We start from the raw sequence: 19,829 nt of genomic DNA, 5'->3' as shown, positions 1-19,829 counted from the left end.
AAACCATCCACAGAAACCATGTTCCAATACCTATTTTGGCCTTTAAAACGCTTTTTCATGAAAAGTGACGGAACAGCACCTTCTCAACAACATATACAGACCAAATTCACCATCCAGATATAACTAAATGTGATAAGTGTAATCAACCACAAACCATCCACAGAAACCCTGTTTCAATACCTGTTCTGGCATGTAATACGCTTTTTCATGAGAAGTGACAGAACGGCACCTTCCCAACAACATATACAGACCAGATTCACCAGCCACACATAACTAGATTAAATAAGTGTAATCAACCACAAACCATCCACAGAAACCACGTTCCAATACCGGTTCCGGCCTGTAATACACTTTTTCATGAAAAGTGACGGAACGGAACCTTACCAGCAAACTAGATACGTCAAATTCAAAAGTCACGCATTGCTAAATGTAATGAGTGTAATCAGCCACAAAGCATCCACAGAAACCTCTTTATGATATCTGTTCCGGCCTGTAATACACTTTTTTATTAAAAGTAATGGAACGGCACCTTCCCAACAACATATACAGACCAAATTCACCAGACACATTTAACTAGATAAAATAAGTGTAATCAACCACAAACCATCCACAGAAACCACGTTCCAATAAAGGTTCCGGCTTTTAAAACGCTTTTTTATGAAAAGTGACGGAACAGCACCTTCTCAACAACATATACAGACCAAATTAACCATCCACATATAACTAAATGTGATAAGTGCAATCAACGACAAACCATCCACAGAAACCATGTTTCAATACCTGTTCCGGCCTGTAAAATGATTTTTCATGAAAAGTGATGGAACGGCACCTTCGCAGCAACATATACAGTCCAAATTCACCAGCCACACATAACTAGATGTGATAAGTGTAATCAACCACAAACCATCCACAGAAACCACGTTCCAAAACCCGTTACGGCCTGTAACACACTATTTCATGAAAAGTGATGGAACGGCACCTTCCCAGCAACATATAAAAACAAAATTACCAGCCCCACTTAACTAGATGTGATAAGATTAATCAACCACAAACCATCCACAGAAATCACGTTCCAAAACTCAGTAGGGCTGTAACACACTTTTTCATGAAAAGTGATGGAACGGCACCTTCCCAGCAACATGTAAAGACTAAATTCAACAACAAAACATAACTAGATGTGATAAGTGTAATCAACCACAAACCATCCACAGAAACCACATTCCAATACCTGTTCTGGCCGGTAATACAATTTTTCATTAAAAGTGATGGAACAGCACCTTCCCAACAACATATACAGACCAAATTCACCAGACACACATAACTAGATAAAATAAGTGTAATCAACCACAAACCATCCACAGAAACCACGTTCCATTACCCATTTTGGCCTTTAAAACGCTTTTTCATGATAAGTGACGGAACAGCACCTTCTCAACAACATATACAGACCAAATTCACCATCCAGATATAACTAAATGTGATAAGTGTAATCAACCACAAACCATCCACAGAAACCATGTTTCAATACTTGTTCCGGCCTGTAATATGCTTTTTCATGAGAAGTGACGGAACCGCACCTTCCCAGCAACAGATACATCACAATCACCAGTCACACATGACTAGATAAAATAAGTGTAATCAACCACAAACCATCCACAGAAACCACGTTCCAATACCCGTTCCGACCTGTGAAACGCTTTTTCATGAAAAATGACTTAACGGCACCTTATCAGCAAACCAGATACATCACATTCACCAGTCACACATGACTAAATGTATAAAGTGTAATGAGCCACAAACTATTCACAGAAACCACATTATGATATCTGTTCCAGCCTGTAATACGCTTTTCATGAAAACTGATGGAACAGCACCTTCCCAGCAACATATACAGACCAAATTCACCAGCCACACATAACTAGATGTGATAAGTGTAATCAACCACAAACCATCCACAGAAACCATGTTCCAATACCTGTTCCAGCCTGTAATACACTTTTTCATGTAAAGTGTTTGAACAGCACCTTCCCAGCAACATATACAGACCAAATTCACCAGCCACACATAACTAGATGTGATAAGTGTAATCAACTACAAACAATCCACAGAAACCACGTTCTAATACCTGTTACATGGTTTCTGTGGATGGTTTGTGGTTGATTACACTTATCACATCTAGTTATGTGTGGCTGGTGAATTTGGTCTGTATATGTTGCTGGGAAGGTGCCGTTCTGTCACTTTTTATAAAAAAAGCATATTAAAGGCCTGAAGAGATATCATAATGTGGTTTCTGTGGATGGTTTGTGGCTGATTACACTTATTACATTTATTCATGTGTGACTGGTTAATTTGGTGTATCTGGTTTGCTGGGAAGGTGCGTTCCGTCACTTTTCATGAAAAAGCGTTTTACAGGCCAGAATGGGTATTGGAACGTGGTTTATGTGGATGGTTTGTGGTTGATTACAGTTATCACATCTAGTTATGTGTGGCTGGTGAATTTGGTCTGTATATGTTGCTAGGAAGGTGCCGTTCTGTCACTTTTTATAAAAAATAATATTAAAGGCCTGAAGAGATATCATAATGTGGTTTCTGTGGATGGTTTGTGGCTGATTACACTTATTACATTTATTCATGTGTGACTGGTTAATTTGGTGTATCTGGTTTGCTGGGAAGGTGCGTTCCGTCACTTTTCATGAAAAAACGTTTTACAGGCCGGAACGGGTATTGGAACATGGTTTCTCTGGATGGTTTGTAATTGATTACACTTATCACATCTAGTTATGTGTGGCTGGTGAATTTGGTCTGTATATGTTGCTAGGAAGGTACCGTTCCGTCACTTTTTATAAAAAAACGTATTAAAACCGGAACAGATATCATAATGTGGTTTCTGTGGATGGTTTGTGGCTGATTACTCTTATTACATTTATTCATGTGTGACTGGTGAATTTGGTGTATCTGGTTTGCTGGTAAGGTGTCGTTCCGTCACTTTTCATGAAAAAGCATTTTACAGGCTGGAACAGGTAATGGAATGTGGTTTCTGTGGATGGTTTGTGGTTGATTACACTTATCACATCTAGTAATGTGTGGCTGGTGAATTTGGTCTGTATATGTTGCTGGGAAGGTGCCGTTCCGTCACTTTTTTATAAAAAGGCGTATTAAAGGCCGGAACAGATATCATAATGTGGTTTCTGTGGATGGTTTGTGGCTGATTACACTTATTACATTTATTCATGTGTGACTGGTGAATTTGATGTATCTGGTTTGCTGGGAAGGTGCCGTTCCGTCACTTTTCATGAAAAAGCGTTTTACAGGCCGGAACGGGTATTGGAACGTGGTTTCTGTGGATGGTTTGTGGTTGATTACACTTATCACATCTAGTTATGTGTGGCTGGTAAATTTGGTCTGTATATGTTGCTGTGAAGGTGCTGTTCCGTCACTTTTTATAAAAAAGCATATTAAAGGCCGGAACAGATATCATAATGTGGTTTCTGTGGATGGTTTGTGGCTGATTGCACTTATTACATTAGTTCATGTGTGACTGGTGAATTTGGTGTATCTGGTTTGCTGGGAAGGTGCCGTTCCATCACTTTTCATGGAAAAGCGTTTTACACGCCGGGACGGGTATTGGAACGTGGTTTCTGTGGATGGTTTGTGGTTGATTACACTTATCACATTTAGTTATGTGTGGCTGGTGAATTTGGTCTGTATATGTTGCTGGGAGGGTGCTGTTCCGTCACTTTTTTTTTATAAAAAGGCGTATTAAAGGCTGGAACAGATATCATAATGTGGTTTCTGTGGATGGTTTGTGCTTGATTACACTTATTACATCTAGTTATGTGTGGCTGGTGAATTTGGTCTGCATATGTTAAAGGGAAGGTGCTGTTCCGTCACTTTTTATAAAAAAGCATATTAAAGGCCGGAACAGATATCATAATGTGGTTTCTGTGGATGGTTTGTAGCTGATTAAACTTATTACATTTATTCATGTGTGACTGGTGAATTTGATGTATCTGGTTTGCTGGGAAGGTGCCGTTCCATCACTTTTCATGGAAAAGCGTTTTACAGGCCAGGACGGGTATTGGAACGTGGTTTCTGTGGATGGCTTGTGGTTGATTACACTTATCACATCTAGTTATGTGTGGCTGGTGAATTTGGTCTGTATATGTTGCTGGGAAGGTACCGTTCCATCACTTTTTTATAAAAAGGCGTATTAAAGGCCGGAACAGATATCATAATGTGGTTTCTGTGGATGGTTTGTGGTTGATTACACTTATCACATCTAGTTATGTGTGGCTGGTGAATTTGGTCTGTATATGTTAATGGGAAGGTGCTGTTCCGTCACTTTTTATAAAAAAGCATAGTAAAGGCCGGAACAGATATCATAATGTGGTTTCTGTGGATGGTTTGTGGTTGATTACACTTTATCACATCTAGTTATGTGTGGCTGGTGAATTTGGTCTGTATATGTTAATGGGAAGGTGCCGTTACGACACTTTTCATGAAAAAGCGTTTTACGGGACGGGTATTGGAACGTGGTTTCTGTGAATGTTTTGTTGCTGATTACACTTATTATATTTAGTCATTGGTGACTTGTGAATTTGGTGTATCTGGTTTTCTGGGAAGGTGCTGTTCCGGGCTGTTATGTTTGGTTCCAGACACTATTTTGGTAGTTAAAGGGTTAATTAATTATTATATCACAAAGATTATTTTTTCTAAAATTGTTCTCAAGACTCTCTAACACATCCCATTATATTTTGAATCAATTTCCTACATAAAAGGCCTGTTCCGGCCTGTTCCGTTCTGGCTTTTACACCCTCCCCCCAACAACAGCAGGTAGAGAAAAGCTTAAAATGGCCCCACCTCAGAAGTAAATAAAAAGTGTGCATATCATGAAATATATATCTCACAATGAATGCAAGCATCCCCAAATAAATAATCCAATGTCAAACACACAGCATAAACGGATCATGAAAGGGTCCCAGAACAGCAAGCAATGACCTCCACTTCTATAAAGAGTTACTGCCGCAAACTAAATACTGTGCCCCAGCCATGACAAACACATAAACATTTTAAATAACGGATTGTACAGGGGTAAAAAACTAAAAATCACCTGGCTAACTTGTAAAACAGCCCGGCACTGGCAACGGCAAATCCCCCATCCCTGGCTGTGAGCCTGACGTCTGCTCAGCCTCAATATATCCCAAATTATCGGATATATATTAAATAAATACAAACCCCTTTTGAAGGACCCTCTTCCATAATATTCCTGACCTGAGAAATATATATATAAAATGACTTACCCTCCAGGGTTTCTGCTGTGGAGCAGTCACAGCAGCTGCAGGTCTGATAGCCTCAACCAACCATCAAATGTCAAATCCACAATATAAATATATGGCTGCGAGTTTTAAGGTCCAGCTTAGATGCGAAAATTCAGGTTTAGGATTCAAAAAGAGTGTATATATATATATATATATATATATATATATATATATATATATATATATATATATATTTGTGACAGAAGAGACAACAACTATGATCTATAGTAATAGTTATCTATCTGTCTTTTTATAGCCATAGTTATGCCTGTCAAAGCATATAAGTTATGTCTGACAAGTAGTGTTAATGGCAGAGAGAGTGAGGAGGTGAAAAGTTCTTAGGAATAGCTTACTCTCTGAGTTAAAGTAATAGATATTTATAGTATACCACTTTGAGATCACACTGTGAGATTTTGGGGCATATGTATCAAGCTCCGTATGGAGCTTGATGCCCCATGTTTCTGGCGAGTCATCAGACTCGCCAGAAACAGCAGTTATGAAGCAGCGGTCATAAAGACCGCTGCTCCATAACCTGTCCGCCTGCTCTGAGCAGGCGGACAGACATCGCCACAATTCAACCCGATCGAGTACGAATGGGTTGATTGACACCCCCTGCTGGCGGCCTATTGGCCGCGAGTCTGTAGGGGGCGGCGCGTTGCACCAGCAGCTCTTGTGAGCTGCTGATGCAATGATGAATACGGCGAGCGTATTGCTCACCGTATTCAGCGAAGTCTGGCGGACCTGATCCGCACTGGCGGATCAGTTCCACCACACTTTCATAACTAGAGGCCATAGTGTATACAAGGAAAGTGAACCACCTTGATGATAACTTATTAGCCCTGAAGGGAAATCCGGTAAAACAGCTTTACAATATATTTACCAGGAGGTATTGCGGTATATACAACCTGTTTGTAGAATGACTTTAGCCCAAGAAAACAGGATAGATGATCTGTGATGATGCAGCTGCAGTGCGTGGCTGTAGCTAACTGAGATTACCGCTGTTCCAGGGCTGCTGTGTGGAGACACAGAGAGGTGTCAGCCGTAGCTGATGAGTTGACATCAGTGAAAGTCCGTAAATTAATCCAAGATGAAGTTGGTAATGGCTGTTTCAGGAAGCTTGTGCTAGCATAAGGTAGAAGTACTGTAAAATATGTATACGTAGCTCACAAGATAAGGTAAGGATTTGCCTTTGGCTAAAATAAAGAAGTAAACCAGCTATTTGTAACAACTTCATGTCAGGGTGCCAGGAATCAGACTGAGACGAGAAGTGCAAAAATAATCACACCTTTATTAATAGCAAAAAATAATAAAAAGTCCACAAGTCAAATAACAAGTCAGGAGTCAAAACCAGAGCTGGTAGTCAGACGAGCCGAGTCAGGAGCCAAAGCAAATAGTCAGACGAGCCGGAATCAGGAATAAGGAAAACAGCAGAGTCAGGAACAAGCCAGCGATCAGGAACCAGGAAGGACATCAGGCAGCCAGGTAATACACAGGAACTCTCACAAACAGGTCTGAGACAATGCAAAGGCAAAGCATACTGAACAGAGGCCCTTTTAATAATAAGTGATGACATCACAATTCTGAGACTGCATCCTGCCTCACATGGATGATGCACACCAGTCTGGCCATAAAAGGAAGTGCAAGAAATGAGCAGCATCCCCCACAATGCACCAAGTCAGGAAGAGAGGTGAGTAAAATGGCTGCCAGCAGCACATGGCAAACACAACAGGGAAAAAACCCTGACAGTACCCTCCCCTAAACGTCCCCTCCCCCGCGGGATGACAAAAGACTTATTGGGGAAATGGAAGGCACGGAGGAGGGCGGTAGCATGAACATCAGAGGAGGGAACCCAAGAACGCTCCTCCGGACCGTAGCCCCTCCAGTGAACCAAATACTGTACATGGCCACTGGACATACAAGAGTCAATAATGCTGCTGACCTCATATTCCTCATGGTTGTCAACAAAGATAGGACGGGGACGAGGCAACACAGTGGTAAACCGTTTGCAAACCAATGGTTTCAAGAGGGAGACATGAAAACATTGGAGATGCACATAGCAGGAGGAAGGTCAAGAGCGTAGGCCACAGGATTAACCTGTCAGAGTATTAGAAAAGGAACAACATATCGGGGAGCCAATTTATTGGAAGGCACATGAAGGTTCAAGTTGCGGGAGGACAGCCAAACTCTCTCACCAACCTGGTAGGAAGGTGCTGGCAAACGCCTATGATCAGCCTGGAACTTTTGGCGCTGCATAGAACGATGAAGGCAATCCTGAATCTGCACCCACGTGGAACGGAGTTGCTGGAGATGCTCCTCAAAAGCCGGAATACCCTGAGACATGAATGAATCGGGCAACAAGGATGGTTGAAACCCATAATTCGCCATTAACGGGGATAACTTGGAGGAAGCATTAATAGCACTATTATGAGCAAACTCTGCCCAAGGTAACAGTTCAGACCAATTATTGTGGTGATCTGAGACATAGCAACGGAGGAACTGTTCCAGAGCTTGATTAGACCGTTCCGCAGCCCCATTGGATTGAGGGTGATATGCCGAGGAGAAGGAAAGCTGGATCCCCATTTGAGCACAAAAGCAACACCAAAATCTGAAGACAAACTGGCTACCCCGGTCCGACACTATCTCCTTCGATAACCCATGTAGACCTCCCGGACAAAAATTGAAGCAAGCTCCTGAGCGGTAGGCAGCTTCATCAAGGGAATTCAATGTGACATTTTAGAAAAACGGTCAACCACCATAAGGATAACAGTATTGCCATTGGAAAAAGGGAGCTCGACAATGAAGTCCATGGAAAGATGTGTCCAAGGATGCTCACCATTAGCAATAGGTTGAAGAAGACCTACAGGAACACGTTGAGGAGTCTTATTCTGTGCACAAACTGAGCAGGAGGCAACATACGCAGCAACATCAGAACGAAGACCTGGCCACCAGAATTGTCGAGTGACAGACTAAATCATTTGGTTCTTGCCTGGGTGACCTGCGGCTTTAGGATAGTGGTAAGTGTGCAAAAGTTTAGTTAGAAGATTCTCAGGAAGAAAACACTTACCACTGGGTTTCTCAGGAGGTGCATTGGTTTGTGCAGCCAGGATCTCCTCCCCCAAGGGAGAAGTCAAATTAGTATGTATGGTAGCCAAAATATGGTCAGGAGGTATAACAGGAGTAGGTACAGACTCCTCCTTGGACAGAGGCGAAAATTGTCGAGAGAGGGCATCAGCAAACTTACTACCAGGCAGGTAGGAGACCACATAATTAAACCGAGACAAAAATAGCGCCCATCTGGCCTGTCGGTTCGACAAACGTTTTGCTTCAGATAGATAAGTTAAATTCTTGTGGTCAGTAAGAATGAGCACTGGCACACTAGTACCCTCGAGAAGATGCTTCCATTCCTTGAGTGCCAAAATTATGGCCAGTAATTCCCTGTCGCCAATTTCATAATTGCACTCTGCTGGAGACAATTTCTTAGAGAAGAAACCACACGGATGCAAGGAACCGTCAGGCGTAGGACGTTGAGAAAAGAGGGCATCTACTCCAGTCTCAGATGCATCGACCTCAAGAACGAAAGGCAGGACAGGGTTAGGATGAGCCAGAACTGGAGCGGCAGCAAAGGCAGTCTTAAGACTATCAAAGGCCTTAATGGCAGTAGATGACCAATGGAGTGGATCATTCACTTTACGGGTCATGTCTGTGATAGGTTTGACCAAGAAAGAAAAGTTGTTAATAAACTTTCTTTTTTTTTTTTTTTTTAAATATTTATTTAATTCACACCAAATAATACAATACATCATAGTCATAGATCATCCAATAAACTTTCTATAGTAATTGGCGAACCCCAAAAAACGTTGAATAGACTGAAGACCAACTGGGCAAGGCCACTGCAGAAATGCAGATAACTTGTCAGGATCAATGGAGAACCCTGCAACTGAGATAACATAACCTAGGAAGGTTACTTGAGTCTGATGGAACTCACATTTCTCGAGTTTACAAAACAGGCTGTTCTCACGTAGTCTCTGAAGAACCCGTGTAACATCAGAACGATGAGACTCAAGTGTGGGTGAGTGTATGAGGATGTCGTCTAAGTACACCACAACACACTGTTGCAACATATCTCATAGGACATCATTAATAAATAACTGAAAAACAGCAGGAGCATTACATAGGCCAAAGGGCATTACAAGATACTCATAATGCCCGCTCCTGGTGTTAAATGCTGTTTTCCATTCGTGGCCCTCCTTAATCCTCCTTAACGAGATTGTACGCTCCTCTCAAATCAAGTTTAGTAAAGACCGTAGCTCCCTTGAGGCGGTCAAAGAGTTCCGTAATGAGCGGAATAGGGTAAGCATTCTTAATGGTAAGATGATTAAGACCCCTATAATCGATACATGGTCTTAACTCACCACCCTTTCTCTTCACAAAGAAGAAGAAGCCCCTGCAGGAGAGCAGGATTTGCGGATGATTCCCCGTGACAGAGCATCGGCAACATACTCCTCCATAGCACAATTCTCTGCAACAGACAGAGGGTACACCCGGCTCTGAGGAGGAATGGCTCCGGGTTGCAGGTCTATGGCACAATTTTAAGACTGGTGAGGAGGCAATGTACCAGCACGCACCTTGTCAAACACATCTAGGAACTCTCAGTACTCCTCTGGCAATTGAGATACAGAAGAAGTGCACAAGACTTTAACTGGTTTACGAAAACAAGTGGAAATACAGTGCAGGGACCACGACAAAATTTCGGACCTGCGCCAGTTGAGACTGGGATTGTGCTTCTGGAGCCAGGGATAACCCAGAACAACCGGAAAATGCTGAGAGTTTATCACCTGGAACTGGAGGGTTTCAAAATGTAGAGCCCCAACAGCCATGGACAATGGAGCAGTTTCGTGAGTAATGAGTATGGGCTGAAGGGGCCTGCCATCAATGGCCTCAATAGCAAGCGGAATGGACCGAGGCCAAACAGGAATGGAGTGCTTTGATACAAAAACACTGTCAATGAAATAGCCCACAGCACCAGAGTCAACAAGAGCCTAAGTGACTATGGAGGAGTCCACCCAGGAAAGGACAACCGTGACCAAAGGTTTCTCCTTAAGCGGTTCTGAGGACAAGGATAAACCACCCAAGGTCTGCCCCCGACAGGACCTTAGGTGTGAGCGTTTCCCGGCCCTGTAGGACAAGACTTCAAAGGTGGCCCTGTAACCCTCAATAGAGGCAGAGCCCCTCCCACCTGCTAAAGGCCCTTTCCGCCACGGAGAGATGCGTGAATCCCAACTGCATCGGCTCAGCAGTACCTGGTGACTCAGGACCAGAAGGCATGGGAGGAGAGGGAGGCATGGGTGGGAACGAACACATAGGAGACAATGGAACAGGAGGCTTCCACAAGCGTTCCTTGAAAGAAGGCCTCTCTCTGAGTCTGATGTCAATTAGGATCAAAAAAGACACCAATGCCTCGAGATCCTCTGGTAAATCTCTGGCAGCAACTTCGTCTTTAATCGCATCAGAGAGCCCATGAAAGAAGGTGACAACAAGGGCTTCATTGTTCCAACCTACCTCTGCGGCAAGCGTACAGAACTCAATAGCATACTGAGCAACAGATCTTGTACCTTGCTGAATGGACATGAGTCGTTTAGCAGCAGAGGAGGAGCAAGCCGGAACATCAAATACCCTTCGAAAGCAGGGCACAAATTCAGGGTAATTTGAAATCACAGGTTTATTAGTCTCCCACAAGGGATTAGCCCAGGCAAGAGTTGTGTCAGAGAGTAACAAGATGAGAAATCCCACCTTAGCTCTGTCAGAGGGAAATGCCTGAGGTAACATCTCAAAGTAAATGCCCACCTGGTTCAAAAACTCTCTGCACTGAATAGGATCGCCTCCATATCGCTGAGGTATAGGTGCAGAACCGGACATGCTCCTGGTAGGCATAGGTGCAGCAGCGGAAACAGGAGCAGCCATAACTTGCGGGACACTTTTGTCCAAATGTGCAGTGCGAGTCAGCAGGGTTTGCAGGGCTAGTGCAAATTGATCCAAGTGGTGATCCTGTACATCCATCCTGGAAATGATGGCAGGTAAAGGTGGATAATTAGCAGCATCAGGATTCATGGCCTTTGCGTAATGTCAGGGTGCCAGGAATCAGACTGATGAGAAGTGCAAATATAATCACACCTTTATTAATAGCAAAAAATAATAAAAAGTCCACAAGTCAAATAACAAGCCAGGAGTCAAAACTAGAGCTGGTAGTCAGACGAACCGAGTCAGGAGCCAAAGCAAATAGTCAGACGAGCCGGAATCAGGAATAAGGAAAACAGCAGAGTCAGGAACAAGCCAGGGATCAGGAACCAGGAAGGATGTCAGGCAGCCAGGTAATACACAGGAACTCTAACAAACAGGTCTGAGACAATGCAAAGGCAAAGCATACTGAACAGAGGCCCTTTTAATAATAAGTGATGACATCACAATTCTGAGACTGCATCCTGCCTCACATGGATGATGCACACCAGTCTGGCCATAAAAGGAAGTGCAGGAAATGAGCAGCATCCCCCACAATGCACCAATTCAGGAAGAGAGGTGAGTAAAATGGCTGCCAGCAGCACATGGCAAACACAACAGGGAAAAAACCCTGACACTTCATTAATACAGCAAGGTATGCAGGGAAGGAGGAGCCTTAAGTAGCCAAGTTTGAGAGGCTAATCATCAGTTAATGGTACAGGCAGGAAGAGGACAAGGAGTCAAAGGATATCCTGACATAGTCCCCCCTAAAAGGAAACCTCTACGAGGGTCTAAGGGCAAGGTCTCTCAGGATTCCCTCTATGGAAAAGAGAAATCAATTTAGAGGCGGTGATGTTGGTAGCTGGTTCCCATGAATCATCCGCATGATCATAACCAGTCCAGTGTACAAGATACTCAAGACGTCCATAACGTCTCCTAGACTCCAAGATGCTATGGACTTCATACTCAGTATTTGCAGACACCGATAGAGCTGGTGAAGCGGAAGCAAGAGAGGAGTCAGTAGCGAGACAAGGCTTGACCAAGGAGACATGGAAAGTAGGAAGTAATTTATACGATTCCGGCAGCTGTAAAGTGATGGTAGCAGGATTGGAAATCGCAGTGATAGGGAATGGACCAATGAATAATTTGCTAAGTTTTCTGGACGGTGCCTCTAGTCTCAAATTCTTCGCTGAGAGCCATACCAATTGTCTGACTTGATACTTGGGTTGTGGTCTATGTCGAAGATCATAGTATTTTTTGTGTGTGGCCTGGGAATGTTTTATATTGTTTTCTATAATTGAGAAGGACTGGGATATGTTGTTAACAGTGTCGTTAACCTAGGGACAAGTAGCTTCAATTCGTGGGTAGTAATTAATCCGAGGGTGTAATCCGTAATTGAAAAAAAATGGGCTATGAGCAGTTGTGGTGTTCTTTGCGTTGTTATAAGCGAACTTCGCTAAAGGAAGGTAACTGGCCCAATTGTCCTGTTGATGTGAGCAGTAACATCGGAGGTACTGTTCAATCCATTGATTTGTCCTCTCGGTTTGACCATTGGACTCTGGGTGGTAAGAAGTGCTGCGTTTCTGAGTGATGTGTAGAGATTTGCAAAGCTGCCTCCAAAAGTTGGATGTAAATTGTGATCCTCTGTTGCTAAGAACCGAAGTAAGTAACCCATGGAGATAAACAATCTCTCTTATGAAGATGTCTGAAGTTTGTTGTGCAGTAGGAATTGCTGTGGTGGGAACAAAATGTGCCATCTCTGAAAACATATAAATGACCACGAAGATTGTTGTGTAAGAAGATGATTTATTTTTGGGAGAGCTACAATGAAGTCCATTAATATGTCAGTCCAGGGGGACTTAGGAACTGGATTGTCACGCAGATAAGGTTCTGTTCATTTGCAAGTATTGACGATGCTTGTGATCTGTTAATACAATGATAGGGTGAGTAGCACCCTCTAAAAGATGGCGCCAATGCTTAAATCAACATTTAATGGCTAAAAGCTCTTTTTCGCCTACTGGGTAGTTTCTCTCGGCGGAGGTCATTGCCTTTGAGTAATAAGCGAATGGGTGCATGGTATCATTAATAAATTTCTTTTGTGAGAGTACAGCCCCTAGTGCAAAATCAGAGGCATCAACTTCAACTATAAATTGTTTGGTTAGTATCTGGGAATTGTAATACTGGAGCTGTGGTAAAACTAGTCTTGAGTTGTTAGAATATTGATTGGGTGGTTTGAGTCCAGAGAAATTTGTTGTCATGTTTAGTCAGGTTGGTAAGGGGCTTAGCTATCACTGCAAAGTTGTGTATGAATTTGAGGTAGAAATTGCCAAAGCCCAGAAACCTCTGTACATCTCTCCTAGATTTTGGAGGTGGCCATTCCTTAATAACTAAATTTTCTTGTGTCTTCCATCTTAATACCTGTCTTTGATATGTGGTATCCTAAGAATGAAACTTCTGAGGCATTAAATGTGCACTTCTTCAGTTTGGCATATAAATTATGTTTGCATAAATGGGCAAGTACCGTTCTAACCTGAGTGATGTGTTGTTCTTGCATTTGGGAGAATATAAGGATGTCGTTAAGGTATGCTACAATGAATATATCTAAGATGTCTCTGAATATATAATTCATGGAACATTGGAATGTGGCCGGGTGTTGCATCGACCGAATGGCATAACAGTATACTCAAAGAGGCCATAACGAGTTTGGAAAGCTGTCAACCATTCGTCTCCAGCTCTAATTCTGACGAGGTTATAGGCACCCCTGAGGTCCAAGTTAGTGAAGACCTCCACACCACATAACCTCTCAATTAATTCTGGTATCAATGGTAAAGGGTATAATTTTTTTCTGGTTCTCTTGTTTAATTCCCTGTAGTCTATTATGGGCCTGAGGGAGTTGTCTTTATTGTTTACAAAGAATATTCCTGCTCCTGCAGGAGATGTAGATTGTCTAATAACCCCTTTAGCTAGATTTTCCTGTATGCAGTTTTTTAAGTGGTCTAGTTCTGGTCTAGATAAAGGGTAAATATGGCCATATGGGATAGTGGCTCCTGGTAGGAGATCAATGGGGCAATAGTATGGCCTATGGGGTGGAAGAGTCTCAGGTATCTTTTTTGCTGAAGACATCAGAGAAATCTTTGTAATATGAGGGAAGATCTGAATCAGGCAATAACAAAATGTTGTTTATTGGATAACATGTTGTAGTGCCATAATGTGATTTGAGGGATAATTACATGTCTTGCCAAAGGAAAGTGGGTTGATGTAATTTAAGCCAGGATATACCTAGAATAATAGAAAACATAGGAGAGGTTATAACATCAAAGCTTATTACTTCCCTATGGCCCGAACTAGTACACATAAGAAGTGGTGCAGTCTGGTGAGTGACTGGACCAGAGGAAATAGAAGTACTGTCAATAAAATTAACAGACACAGGAGTATGTTTAATGAGTGTAGGAAATTTATTAGAAGTGACAAACTCGTGATCTATGTAGTTACCACACGCCCCAGTATCTAATATGGCTTCAGTGTTGAGACTGTGCTGGTCCCACTGCAAAGAGAAAGGTAGAGTAACATAAGGAGTAGCAATATCTTTAGTCGAGAGATCAAGATTAATTTGAGAATTCCTACCAGATTTTGTCTTCTTAAGTATGGGACATGACTTGACTTCATGCTCACTTGAAGCGCTGTACATGCATAGACTCTGCAATCGTCTTCTATTCTTCTCCTGCATGGTGAGGGGGCCTCTGAGGTAACCAATCTCCATAGGTGTATCTTGATCCTTAGTTACTGTGGGAGTAGGAGTATATTTCCTAAAGGTTTAGGTAGCACCAGCTTTTTCCATTCTACGGTCCCGGAGACGTCTATCAATGTTCGTAGACAATGAGTAAAGATCCTCTAAATTGTCTGGGATACCAATTCGCGACAGTTCGTCTTTGATTTTGTCTGACAACCCAAGACGGAACTGTTTTTTTTAACAAAACCTCATTCCATTCTGAATCCTTGGCATGTATTTTGAACTGGGCTATGTAGTATTAAGCCACATGTTTACCTTGTTTAAGTGCCCTTAAAAATATCTCTGCAGTGTTTTGCTTAAAGGGATCATCATAGATGGATGGCATTGCCTTTAAGAAATTAGTGAGGGAATTTAGGATGGGATCTTGGGTGGCGTAGTATGAATCAGCCCATGCACGTGGCTCCCCTCTTAAATATGAAATAATGGTTAACACCTTTAATCTATCTGTTGAATAAGTCTTTGGTTTAAGTTCAAAGAGCAACAAACATGCGTTCTTGAATTCTCTGAACAATGACCTATTGCCGTGGAACTAATCTGGTAATGAGACCTGAGGTTCAGGATGGTTATCAGTGTGCATAGCTTTTGCAGCATAAATGTCCCTTAGACAATCCTTAACAGTTTGATTGTCCTGATGGTCTGAGTGAGGGCATCCACATGTTGCATCAAAACTACAACCTGATTTACTTAATCTTCTGGATCCATATTCAAGCTGGATTAATATGTCAAAGCCACAATATGAATATATGGCTGTGAGTTTTAAGGTCCAGCTTAGATGCGAAAATTCAGGTTTAGGATTCAAAAAGAGTGTATGTATGTATATATATATATATATATATATATATATATATATATATATATATATGTGACAGAAGAGACAACAACTATGCTCTATAGTAATAGTTATCTATCTGACTTTTATAGCCATAGTTATGCCTGTCAAAGCATATAAGTTATGTCTGATAAGTAGTGTTAATGGCAGAGAGAGTGAGGAGGTGAAAAGTTCTTCGGAATAACTTACTCTCTGAGTTAAAGTAATAGATATTTATAGTATACCACTTTGAGTTCACACTGTGAGATATAGTGAACCATCTTGATGATAACTTATTAGCCCTGAAGGGAAATCTGGTAAAACAGCTTTACAATATATTTACCAGGAGTTGCGGTATATACAACCTGTTTGTAGAAGGACTTGAGCCCAAGTAAACAGGATAGAGGATCTGTGATGATGCAGCTGCAGTGCGTGGTTGTAGCTAAATGAGATTACGGCTGTTCCGGGGCTGCTGTGTGGAGACACAGAGAGGTGTCGGCCATAGCTGATGATGTTAGCGAAACTCCGTAAATTAATCCAGGATGAAATTCGTTAACGGCTGTTTCTGGAAGATTGTGCTAGCATAAGATTGAAGTACTGTAAAATATGTATATGTAGCTCACAAGATAAGGTAAGGTAAAGATTTGCCTCTGGCTAAAGTAAAGAAGTAAACCTGCTGTTGTTAACAACTTTATTAATCCAGCAAGGTATGCAGGGAAGGAGGAGCCTTAAGTAGCCAAGGCACAGGCAGGAAGAGGACAAGGAGTCAAAGGATATCCTGACATCAACAGGGACATTTAGAAAGAGAAAAGCAGGTTAACCAACCCTGATTTTCTATAGCGGGGTAGCATACACTGTTAGAAGGTAAGCGAGGACTACCTTGCCATCTTGTAACTGCTAACAGCCACCATTACTCTTACTAAGGAGATTGACATGGACATAGCTTGACCCCAATCCTTGCTTGCAGGGAAAAGTACCCATTAAAGGATTAAATATCTTCAGACACCATGTTTGCACATCCTCCCTTGACAGAGGCAAAGAGAATGACTGGGGGTTATGGGTAAGGAAAGTGACACTTAACAGCTCTGCTGTGGTACTCTTTGCCTCCTCCTGCTGGCCAGGAGTTGAATTCCCACTAGTAATTGGAATGAAATTGTGGACTCTCCATGCCATAGGAAAGAAAATGTTGCACAATTTTTAGTTCTAGATTCAATAAAACTCTGAAACTAAAGTTTTGGTAAAAAAAAAAAAATCACACAACAATCTCACCACAACTCAAGAATTGCAGAATTCAAAGCAAATTGTAACTACCGCTCATCACAACTGCAAGTTGCAATACTCTATTATTACTAACCCCGTCACTGCTAGGAATTTCAGAGAAAAACTTGCAGAAAGTACCGGATATAATTTAGCATTTTTGCTATAACTCCATTAAAACAAAAAAATGTTTTTTTATTATTCATCTATGAAAACTGTATATGTATTTTTAAAGTAGACAAACCAAGGTATTGATCTAGGCCCATTTTGGCATATTTGATTCCACTATTGGATCGCCAAATACGATAATAAAATTGTTAACTTTTTTGCAAACTTTTGTTTTTTGATTGAAATTATTTACACACAACTTCTGCAGTCAAATGGTTGTAAAAGCTTATCTGGGTCCCCTTTGTTCAGACATCCATGGCTTTGCAATTAGTTTTTGGCAATTAGAAGGCTGCTAATTGCAGCTGCACACCACACATAAAATTCCTGGCAGTGAAGGGGTTAATCAGTAATCTTGTGAGGTTAATTTTTGCTGCAATGTAGAGATTACCCTCCCACCTAACCCCTGATCTATCACAAATGGCTCTCTTCCCTCCTCCCTCTACTAGTCACCACCATCTTAGATACTGGCAGACAATCTGCCAGAATGCAGTGTAGTTTTTTTTTGTGTTTTTTTTAAATATATATTTATTTATGTATTTCTGTAGTGTAGCTAGTCTGCCAGTAACAAATTATTCATTTTTTAGATTTGTTTATTTTATTTTCATGATTTAATTTTTCTGTAGTGTATGAGTTCCCCTGCAAGCGATTAAATAGATTCCACCTCCCCTCCAAACATTTATTTTCTGTAGTATAGGTCCCCATCTCTCCATCTCCCCTGCCTATTTCATTTTTTGTAGTGTAGGGAACGCCGCCCCTCCCTCCCCCTTCTCATTGGGTAACCCATCCGCCTCCCTCCTTCCCTACCCCTGCTCCCACTCGGCATTAATGAATGAGTGTTACAGACAGTGTCACTCTCTGTAACAATCTGGCGATCTGGCTTCATATGGTGAGGGAACACGATTGGCAGGCTGGGCAAAGTACTGTATGACGTAGAACCTAGGTATATGGTGCAAGGGGTCAGTGAAGCCCAAGGGGCCAATTTAACAATGTGAGGGCGGACATCGATAAATGACTGTCGGCATTTATCATTGCACAAGCATTTCTAGCAAAATGCTTGTGCAATGCCGCAACCTGCACATTTGCGGCCAATCGGCCACTAGCAAGGGGTGTCAATCAACCCGATCGTATCCGATCAGGCTGATTGCTGTCCGCCACCTTAGAGGTGGCAGACGAGTTAAGGAGCAGCGGTTTTAAGACTGCTGCTTCTTAACTCCTGTTTCCGGTGGGCCTGAAGGCTTGCATGGAAACAGGTGCATACAGGGCATGATAAATTGGCCCCTATATCTGTCTCATAACGTTTCACTGCATCAAACATGTTCCACTTTTAAATATATTGAATAATGTCACAATTGCACCTTCAAAACCTTGCTAAACAAACTAAAACATGACAAAAAACCTCTATAAATAAACATATGCACAAAATAAAACTTTAAAAAGTTCAAGAGAAATAAACAAATAAACAAATGAGACAATCTTGTCATCTTTGGAGCAGCAAAACTCAATAATGAGATAAGATACTTGAGAAGGCTAAACATTCTTATAAATTCCACATGCTTTAACAAGGCTTAGGTGGATATGCTTGAAGACTCCTGTAGAATGACCTTTGCCCACTTCTGCAAGAATTCTTAGGTGGCTGTCATACTATCCAGTGAGATTATTGTTCCCTAATAAAACAGACATGCAAATAATTTAACAACTAGCCGCAAACAACCTAATGACCATCTATTAATCCAGCCCATTATTTGTACAAAATCAAGATAGAAATAAGTAAGTAGTGCCTTATTGGTGTTCATGTTGTTGTTTTTTTAGCAATATTTCTTTTTATTGAAGTCAGTGATAAAAAGTTTACATTAATCATCACAATCCTTTTTTTTTTTTTCAAAGGCTTAACAAGAAACAACAAATACAGGAGAAACAAATGAACATTCCAAAACAAATACAAATACAAATATAAACACCATCCTCAATGTTCCAAATCATTATTGATAATGACACACCCACCTAATAAGAAAGGCTCTCACAGTTACATCTATAACACTAAACTTTGTTACCTTATACATAACCAAAAATTTTATAACCTAATTCCTTACCCTTGTACGAAGCTTATAAGTCTTGTTCCCAGAGAAATGTCACATCTGCAATAAAATCTTGTTTGCCCATGTATGTGTAGTGTATATTTTCTAGCTCCAATATATGGTCTACTTCTTTCCTCCACATATCATAAGTAGGTACTAGATCCTTCCTCCAAAACCTGGGTATTAGGCGTCTGGCACAATTAAGCATATATATATACAAGTGACTTTAGGAATATCGGCCAGTAGGGCCAAGCTAGGTGTAAATGTAACAGGACTCCCTAGAGTCTTATCTAACCTTTCATTAATGGCTTGCCAATATGGTCTAAGAAGCGGGCACAACCACCAGATGTGGGTGAAGGTGCCCACCGCTCCACAGTGTCTCCAACAGAGGGAGGAGGAGTTAGGAAATATACTATGGA

This window comes from Bombina bombina, chromosome 8 (genome assembly GCF_027579735.1).
Source record: "Bombina bombina isolate aBomBom1 chromosome 8, aBomBom1.pri, whole genome shotgun sequence".
Classification (NCBI taxonomy): domain Eukaryota; kingdom Metazoa; phylum Chordata; class Amphibia; order Anura; family Bombinatoridae; genus Bombina; species Bombina bombina.
Note: the sequence above shows the minus strand (reverse complement) of the source record.